This window comes from Dioscorea cayenensis, chromosome 4 (genome assembly GCF_009730915.1).
Source record: "Dioscorea cayenensis subsp. rotundata cultivar TDr96_F1 chromosome 4, TDr96_F1_v2_PseudoChromosome.rev07_lg8_w22 25.fasta, whole genome shotgun sequence".
In the NCBI taxonomy this organism is placed as follows: Eukaryota; Viridiplantae; Streptophyta; class Magnoliopsida; order Dioscoreales; family Dioscoreaceae; genus Dioscorea; species Dioscorea cayenensis.
In genome coordinates this window covers 19,406,171-19,415,120 of record NC_052474.1, presented here as the reverse complement: position 1 = coordinate 19,415,120, position 8,950 = coordinate 19,406,171, and the positions used below count along the sequence as shown (strand labels likewise).

General features: G+C 38.4%; 1 non-coding gene across 1 annotated transcript; it reads left to right on the top strand.

Moving 5' to 3' along the window:
* The first annotated feature begins 1,722 nt into the window (after positions 1-1,722).
* On the top strand, positions 1,723-1,829 carry LOC120259710. Its single transcript, XR_005536265.1, has one exon. It is a non-coding gene; the product is annotated as a small nucleolar RNA R71 (small nucleolar RNA).
* Positions 1,830-8,950: the final 7,121 nt, after the last annotated feature.

The window sequence follows — 8,950 nt, the reverse complement described above, 5'->3', positions numbered from 1 at the left end:
TCCCTCGATAAAGCAAACCACAGCACAAGAAAGTGAAAAAGATAACCAAAAAGGAAAAATGACTATCGCAAAACAAAATGAACAAAAACAAACACGACAACTTGGGTTGCCTCCCAAGAAAGTGCTTGTTTAACGTCACTAACTTGATGTACCCATTTTACGCTCAAGGAGGTTAGTGAAATCAAGACCTCCCAGGACCACCTGAAAAACAACTGCACGAGTAGGGTACTAAAGAATTATTCAAATTGACCTTACCAAAAATCCCTAGACTCAAGTAGTTGGAAGTAGTTGGAATAGGTGGTGAAATGAGTGGTTTTTTCTCTTGGTGGCCACCTTTTTCCGTAATTTCTTTGAATGGGAGATTTTCATCCTTGGTGGTTCCAGTGGTGTGTGGAAACTTCGACAGACTCTAACTCGAGATAATAAGATTCTTCCATAACTTCTTGCCCTAGCTTCATCATCAATAGGATTATCTTCTAATAACGTGAAGAGCTCATCCTTTAAATAGTTATCTTGTATGAATTCAGAAACAATGCCATCAATAACATCTACACAATAACAAGTGTTATCAAAGTCCATAGTGTACCTCATAGAGTCTCGGAGTTTGAAAACTACTTCTTCTTCTCCAACTCAGAGTTTGCCAAACACTCTTCAATAAGTGTCACTGAAAACACTTCCACCACTTTCCTCTTCTTTGTGAGCAACTTCTTCAAAAATTTAGCATACCTTGGTATTTGTGCAAGAGCTTCTATGAATGGGACATTAATGTGTAGAGTCTTGAACATGTCGAGGAATTTCTTGTATTGCTCTTCTCTGCTGATCCTTCTTTCATCTTCGCAGGGTAAGGGAGTTTTGGTTGATAAGCTAGCAATGTCTCTTTTCCTTACTCTATATTAGTGCCTTCTCCTCCAGAGCAGATGGAGCCTCAAGATCAACAATGATAGCTGGTTCAACCTTCTCTTTTTCTGGCTCTTTCTCAAAAGGGGTTGGGAGTTGCTTCCTACTCCTCAATGAAACACCCTTTAATGATTCCTTCGTGTTAACTATGATGTTGCTAGGGAGTGGCCCCAGAAGCCTCTCCTCAATCAATTTGGACATCTCAGCCATGTGGTGTTCTAGATTCCTCACAGTAGCATTAGTGTTCCTCATCATTTCTTCGTGATTCAAGAAATGACTTTCAGTGCTCTTTATGAATCAGCCCAATAATCTAGTAATTTCACTAATAGAATCTAATGACGATAAGGATGGTGGTTGTTGTGTCCCTTGTCCTTGTCCTTGTTAGCTCCATGAAAAATTTGGGTGATTTCTCCACCCTGTGTAGGTTGTTTTAAAACCGACGATTCTGCCCAACAAAATCCACTTGTTCCAACTGTCCCATACCCATATCAACAAAGCCACTAGATTCACATGGAGGTCCCCAACTATCACTGGAAGATCCACCCACTGGGCTAAATGACTGTAATGAATCCAACCTCTTTGTAATAGCTTTAACCTATGCGGTCAAAGTGGTGATGACATCCACTTGGTAAATCCCGACGGCCTTTACTGGCTTGCTCCTTTCGGAACTCTACTGATAACCATTGTTTGCCATCTCTTCTATCAATGTATATGCCTCAATAGGTTGCTTGTTACACAATGAACCATAAAAGGTTGCACTCAAGCATTTGTTTAGTAGCATTGTTTAGTCCATTGTAAAAGATTTGAATCTGCATCTATTCCACTATTCCATGTTATGGGCATTTCCTCTGCATTTCCTTGTACCTCTCCCAAGTGTCATACAAGAATTCAAATTCTAACTGCACAATAGATGAAATATCACTCCTCAGCTTGGTGATTTTTGCTGGACGGAAGTATCTTGTAATAAAAGTTTATGAAACTTGCATCCATGTTGTCAAAGACCCTAGCAGTAAGGAATTTAGCAATTGTTTGGCCCTTCCTTACAATGAGAACGGAAATAGTCTAAGGCGAACATCATCCTCAGACACGTTGTTCACCTTGAAGGTATCACAAATTTTTGAGAAACTCCTTAAATGTTCATAGGGGTCTTCATCCTAAAATATATCGAACTGACACATCTATTGTACCATTTGAATGATACTCCGTTTCAGTTTGAAATTGTTTGCAGCAATAGGAGGACAAAAAATACTTGACCCCACTTCCCTCCAAATTCGATCGAGTAAAATCAGAAATACTTCATTGTTCATTCCTGGCCATACTTTCTTGATGCCTTACATCCACACTTATCTTCACGGATCCCTATCTCGCTCAAATTAATCTGTCTAATTTTTCTTTTAAAATTCCTCTCAACTTCTGGGTCAGGGTTCTCCAATGGAGATGATGTGCTTCCACGGGTTATACACTAGTGCCTATACATAAAAAGATGAGTAATGTGAGTTTAAGCAAGTAAAAAGAATGAAAACAAAAATAAGATTAAAATAATGACTACAATAGAAAGAAAACAAATATGAACAAGTATGAACAATATTAACAAATTTAATCACCAGAATCCAAATTTTCCTAAAACTTGCAAGTCACCAGTAATGGCGCCAAAAACTTGATGCACTCTACCAAAGTATACAGGTCGCACACAAGTAGTAAAATGGTACCCCGTGGGGGTAGGGTTATCGAAGCTCGGGGACTAGACTTAAAGTACTAACTCTACTTCTGATGTCTAGTTAACCAAGAATTGGGTTGTTCTAAGAAATAGGAACAAGCATACAAGGAAAGAACAGATGGAGACGTCGGGTGATTAAGATCGAGATTTTAACAATAAGAGAGCAATTCCCCAGGATGATCCCTATGAGCTACAGCATGATGACTTGCTTCTAAGGCCTACCAGGTACATTCTAATATTCAAGTGTGTGCTCAAAAGCAATGTTGCATCTATGGTTCTCACATACACCAAGTTTTGCCAAGATAACTGTGCATTTCAAACACATCGAGTTTTGCAATCGCACAAGGTAACTACAACTATGGTAATCCATACACCAAGTTTTACCAAAGCAACTGTGCACATCAAAGTCATCAAGTTATGTAACACAAGATTTAACACAAGAATAAAAAAAGAACTCCATAAACGTTAAAAACAAGTAGTCAAAGCATACAAAGCATCATCGTACATTTGCCGAGGCACCATGGATGGTTAGCCACTCATGGACAGGTACAATGAGGAAGATAAAGAGAAATAACCAAAGGAAGTAGACATGACTCCCTTCATCACAAGATAATCTTCCTAATCGAGCTTTGATATGCTAACCCCACTTCCCTTGTGCCTCTGACTCATCCTTAATCCCCTTAGAAGGTGTGGTGAAGGCTGATCTTCACTCTTCTCAAAGTCCTCCTGATGGAAATAAGAATCCCCGAACAAAGATGGGAGTGAAACCTAAGAATCTGGAGTTAAAAAGGCAGTATTGGGCTCGACACGGGCTAAGCACGATCGTGCTTTGAACGTGCTTCCTCTGTTGGGCTTTTCAGTGAATTAGCTAAGCGCTCACCTGGATTTTCTAGTAGGAGGTAGGACGATCGTGTGTGTACCATATTTCATTTGAGCGTAATCATGCTAGGAGCAAGCGAAGCATGCTTCGCTTGTTGAGCAGAAAATACCTCAGACCTAAAATATTCGCCTGTTTTCATTGGGCATTCCTCTAGATAAAGTAGGATAGAGCACGATCATGCTCCGCCCATGTTTAGCATGAGCACTTAACAAATATCTTCGTTCTTGTTTCATCACCGAATTCACTCCAAATTGTATCGAACCCCAAAATCCTTCACATGGGACAATTGTACCCAAAATAGCACCGAATATACACAAAATTATGTTGAAGGATGAGAAAAATATTGAATTGAGGGTAAATAAATATGATATGCAATGCACTTGACAACACCCCTTGCGTGTGACCCGCAAGTGCATGGGTTTGTCGAACTAAAAAATCCCAGGTGAGTGGGTATCGTATCCATAGGGAGTAGGGAATAAAAATGCCAAGATTGCTATCTAACTAAGCGATGATGGAATAATGATTTTGTTGATAAAATATAATGAAAGAAATAATAAAAGAAACAAGAAAGAGAGAAGCACAAATAGATGAGAGGTAAGGCAATCGATAGAAGTGGTATACTCGGATATTGTTCCACATAGGACAATTGCTTCAAGTGCAAAATCAACTATTATATCTCCTATTTGATGCTTAATGAGTCATGGAAATCCTTAAACACACGGTCCCAAACCTAAGGTCAACCGTGACTAACTCTACACTATGTCGCGGCAAAAAAATCGGTCAATCTCAACACATCACACTGTGTAGAGTTGCAAGACACTCTAGGGATTCCAAGTGATAAACCCTATTCCAATGTATAGATCTAACCCTTTGGTCCAGGCAAAAGACCCCTAGTTGCAATTAAGCCCTAGGTCTTTTGGAGTAGCCTCGTCTTCTCCAGAGGTCCCCTTGTCCAGCCTAGGGCACACCTCACCGGATCAATGTCAATGAAAGATCCCCCAATAACCTTCTTCCAAGCGGAGTGCGATGTTGAAGCCGTAGAACCTCTCCAAAAGCCTTGCCAAAAACCTCTAAATCCTAGCCGTAAGGCTCTCGAAAGTTGGAGAAAAGATGGAAAAGAAGATGCTAAAATTGGGGCTGAATCATGGCTTTTAAAGGGCTGGAATCGAGCATCCACACGGGCCTGTGGATGTTCCACACGCCCTTGTGGAATTTCCACATGGGCGTGGGGGATTTCCACACAGGTGTGTGGATTCTCTAGAAATCTGAATTTCCACACGTGGGGAGTTTCCACACGGATGTGAATAGTAATCTGCTACAGTGATTGCTACAATACCATGCTAAAGATGGTTGTTAACACAAATTAATATATAAGTTTTTCTTTATTTGAAACCTTGATGCAAAGCCAAAATTAAGTCATTAAACTATATGGTACTTGGCTACATTGACACATGATTGAGTCTGAGATGAATATTAATTAATTAATTAGTATATATAACAAACATATTCTCTTGTTTATTTTAGAATGAACACTCCATATAGATTATCCCACTTTATGGCAAAACCAATTTATTATCAAGATCCTTCCAAAAAGAATAGACTGCAAAGTTATCAAGAATTTTTAAGTCCCCCATGATCAAAGTGTATTCTTATCTTCTAAGTCTAATTAACATGTGAAAGTTTTTTTTTCATTTACTTAATATAAGTATATATATAAACATTTCAAGAGAAACTCTGTCATGTATAGCACTCATACATCATGTGATGAAAACAACGAAACAATCATGTATAACAAAAGAAATGGATTAATTTAAGTGTTTGAATCTATCCAAAATTGACTGAAAAAGCAAAGACATAATGATTTTCAATTCATGAATGGTTCCATGAATTGTATCCCCAACCCTTTCAAAATCCTTCAAAATCTAAGGTTTATATACATCCTCCTTTTTGTCTCATTGCTAGATCTCTCTAGATATATATGTATATAGCAAAGAAGAAATGAATAATAATGGATGGAAAGTTTGAAGCAAATTAAGGAGACATTATTATCTTAGTTGTTTTAATATAAAACTAACTGTTTCTTTGTGACTGTATATTAATATGTATGTGTGTCTGTGTTGTCCATGTCTTGACAGTATTACTCCTCTTCTTGATTTTCACTAACAAGTCTTTATTTAACTTGGGTTCTTGTTTGGCCAGGATGTAAACACACCTAGTTGATTGTTTCCATCTTTTCATGTTCTTCCACATGTCCTTGGTCTTATAATGAACTAATGTATGTATATTTCTTAGATGCCTTTTTAAAGTATTGTGTTCCTTGATTGTATACCTTGGCATCTCCTAAGTTTCACTTTTGTATGGATGTAGGATATGAAGTACCTTGATTAGCATTCATGTGGACAATTATATGGAAACAAAAACTTTATAACAATGGCCAAACAATGTCAGACGTGTCCCGGAAAAAAAAGTTCATGCCTATTAGGGACAACCAATTCATGCCTACTAACAACAAATGAATTACATTGTAGAGGTGATTAAGTGAGGATATGAACAATTATATCCGCTAAACAAATTGGATAGATAAAGAACAACTAATATTCAACACATGTTGGACACCAACACTCTAACTAGTTCAAATCCAATCTAAGACACATGTCTCCATAAAACAAATACAAGAATTACCACACCCTTCAAATTTCAAATAATAATACCAGGATAACAATGCAAGGTCATAGGTTTCAGCGTGACACTGACCAAGAATTCTATGTTGGAAAATTAATTTTGAATGGAATTTGAAGATTGAAGAATTCCAATTGTTTTGGAATTTGAAGAGTTTTTCAACTTCATAGAATTTAAAAGGTCACAAACCTCTTGAATTCTAGAATTAAGTTTGGAATTCCAAGGGTTAGTCTCCAAAGCTATATAAAGGGTTTTAATCTTCGACTTTAGATATACAAGATACAAAAAATAGAATACAATAAAAAGACATTTCTTGAGGAGAAAGATGCACACTTCACTTCCTTCTTTTCATATACTCTCTCATAGAAAGCCTTAGTTCAGTGTGATAGAGCTCACATAATTCAGTTCGTCGAAGTTGTAAAGTGCTACTGCCTTGCAATTGAAGACCATTGTATTCTGGAAAACAGATGCCAGTTTAAAGACAAGCACGGGAGAGATGCTTTAAGAAAACTGTATAATACACAATTATCGGTTTTGTCTCTCCTTGTCATCAAGATTAGGTCCCCTCACTTTTAATATAAAGTTTTGTTTCACTTGTAATTTTCTATTTACCAATATCCCACATAGGAAAGATCGATCGTATCCAATAATCTTAAAGCAGAGGTACTCATTTGCTAACAATCTTAAAGCAGATTAAATGGCATATAAAAGAAATGATGTTTCTAATGTATCTCAAGGAACTACACCTGCTATGAGTTTCATTGTGCCTCAAGTGGTTATTCCCACTATGAATACAACCGTATCTCAATTGTAAGCAGCCATAGTGGCTATGTCGGTTCCTATGAACCATGCGGAAAGCCAAAAAAATTTTTATTGGGTTACATTTCAAGAAGTGGCAACAAAAGTGACAACGCCCCTTGCGTATGTCCAACAAGTTCACTGGTTTGTCGAAGTAATAAATCCCAAGATGAGTGGGTATCGTATCTACAGGGAGTATGGAATAAAAATACTTAAATTGTTTCTTAACTAAGTGAAGAGTGAATAATAGTTGTGTGACAAGATGTAGTGTAACAAAAGTAAAAGAGACAAGAAAAAGAGCACAAGTAAAGAGGAGGTAAGGTAATCGATATAAATGGGTTACCCAGATATTGTTCCTCCTCGGACGATCGTTTCAAGTGCAAAACCCTCTATTATTCTTTCTAACTAATGCATTAATGAGTCGTGGAGATCCTTCAATATATGGTCCCAAATCTAAGGTCAACCATGCCTAACTCTATACATGTCCCGGAGGAGAAATTGAATAACCTCTCAACCTCGTACTCGTATAGAATCGCAATGAGTTCTAGGGATTCCAAGTGATAAATCCTCTTCCTAGATGTAGACCTAACCCTTTGGCCCAGGTGGAAAGTTCCTAGTCACAATTAAGCCTAGGTGCTAAAATCACTTCAACGCTTAACTCCGTTACGTCTTGAACTAAGCCCCAGCGGAAGGTCATCCCTTAGCCCATTCACACTACTATGATCGCAAAAAACTCTAGGAAATAGATGTAGGATAAATCACACTAGAAAGGAAAGGGGATGCTCCGCTACCTCTCGACTCACCCTCTCAATCCTCTCCAATCTAGCTTTGTCTAACTCTCGTGGTGTGTCACTCACTCACAAGGGTTACCAAGGTGAACTCTCAACCCTAGTGTCACTCTAAGGGTGCATTCACTCAATCAAGCATTTAATATTGGAACTCAAATAACACATCAATTAATGAAAGCATAATAACAAGGTTTAATGAAACAAATACATCTTAGGGTTCACAAATCCAAGTACCCACTAGGGGGTTAGCTCTCCATAGAAATAGTTACAATCAATGAAATCGAATGTAAAAACATGTAATCCATAGAAAACCCCCTCGATAGTCATGATGATGGTCTTGTGGAGAAGCCTCTACTCATCCAAGGGTCCCTTTGTCCGGTCTAGGATACACCTCACCGGATTGGTGCTGATGAAAGCTCTTCCACTAACCTTCTTCCAAACGGAGCGCGATGTCAGAGCCGTAGAACCTCTCCCAATCCCTAGCTAATAACTCTCCAAACCCTAGCCACTACCCTCTCTCAAGTTGTGGAAAAGATGGACAAAGCAATGCTGAAATCGAGGCTGAAATCGGCCTTCAATAGGGCTAGAATTGGGAATCCACACGCCCCTGTGAATTCACCACACGACCCATGGAATTAAACGCACGGGCATGTGGAATTTCCACAAGCCCATGTGGATTCTCTGGAAATCACTTTTCTCGGCCGGCTGTGAATAGTACCTGATACAATGAATTGCTATAGTACGCTGCTACAGTAGAGGCCCGAAATACTCCCGAATCCATGTTCTCATCGAGGTAACATAAACGGGCACACGTTTACATTGTAGATCACTTTACACTTTCAATAAACGGCTACATTGGTGGAGATCTTGCTATACATGCACAAGCCAAAATACTTGAATGTGAGTGCCTTTGTGCCCCTCCAAATCATTGTGCTAACTTGAATACCAGGAGGTTGGCACACATTCTATCATCTTGAACCCGACTTATGTATTCGCGTTTGATCCTTCTCAAGATTTCCTCAAAATGGTGCATTCACGATCTACATTGGCTTCTTTTTCTAACATTCAACTTCACAACCCTATATGCATGAAAGTAACATAAATGCACACATATTAGCGCTAAAACTTGATAAAAGTAATGCTCATCATAAGGAAAGAACACTTTGCATTTTTATCACACAAGCACTTATC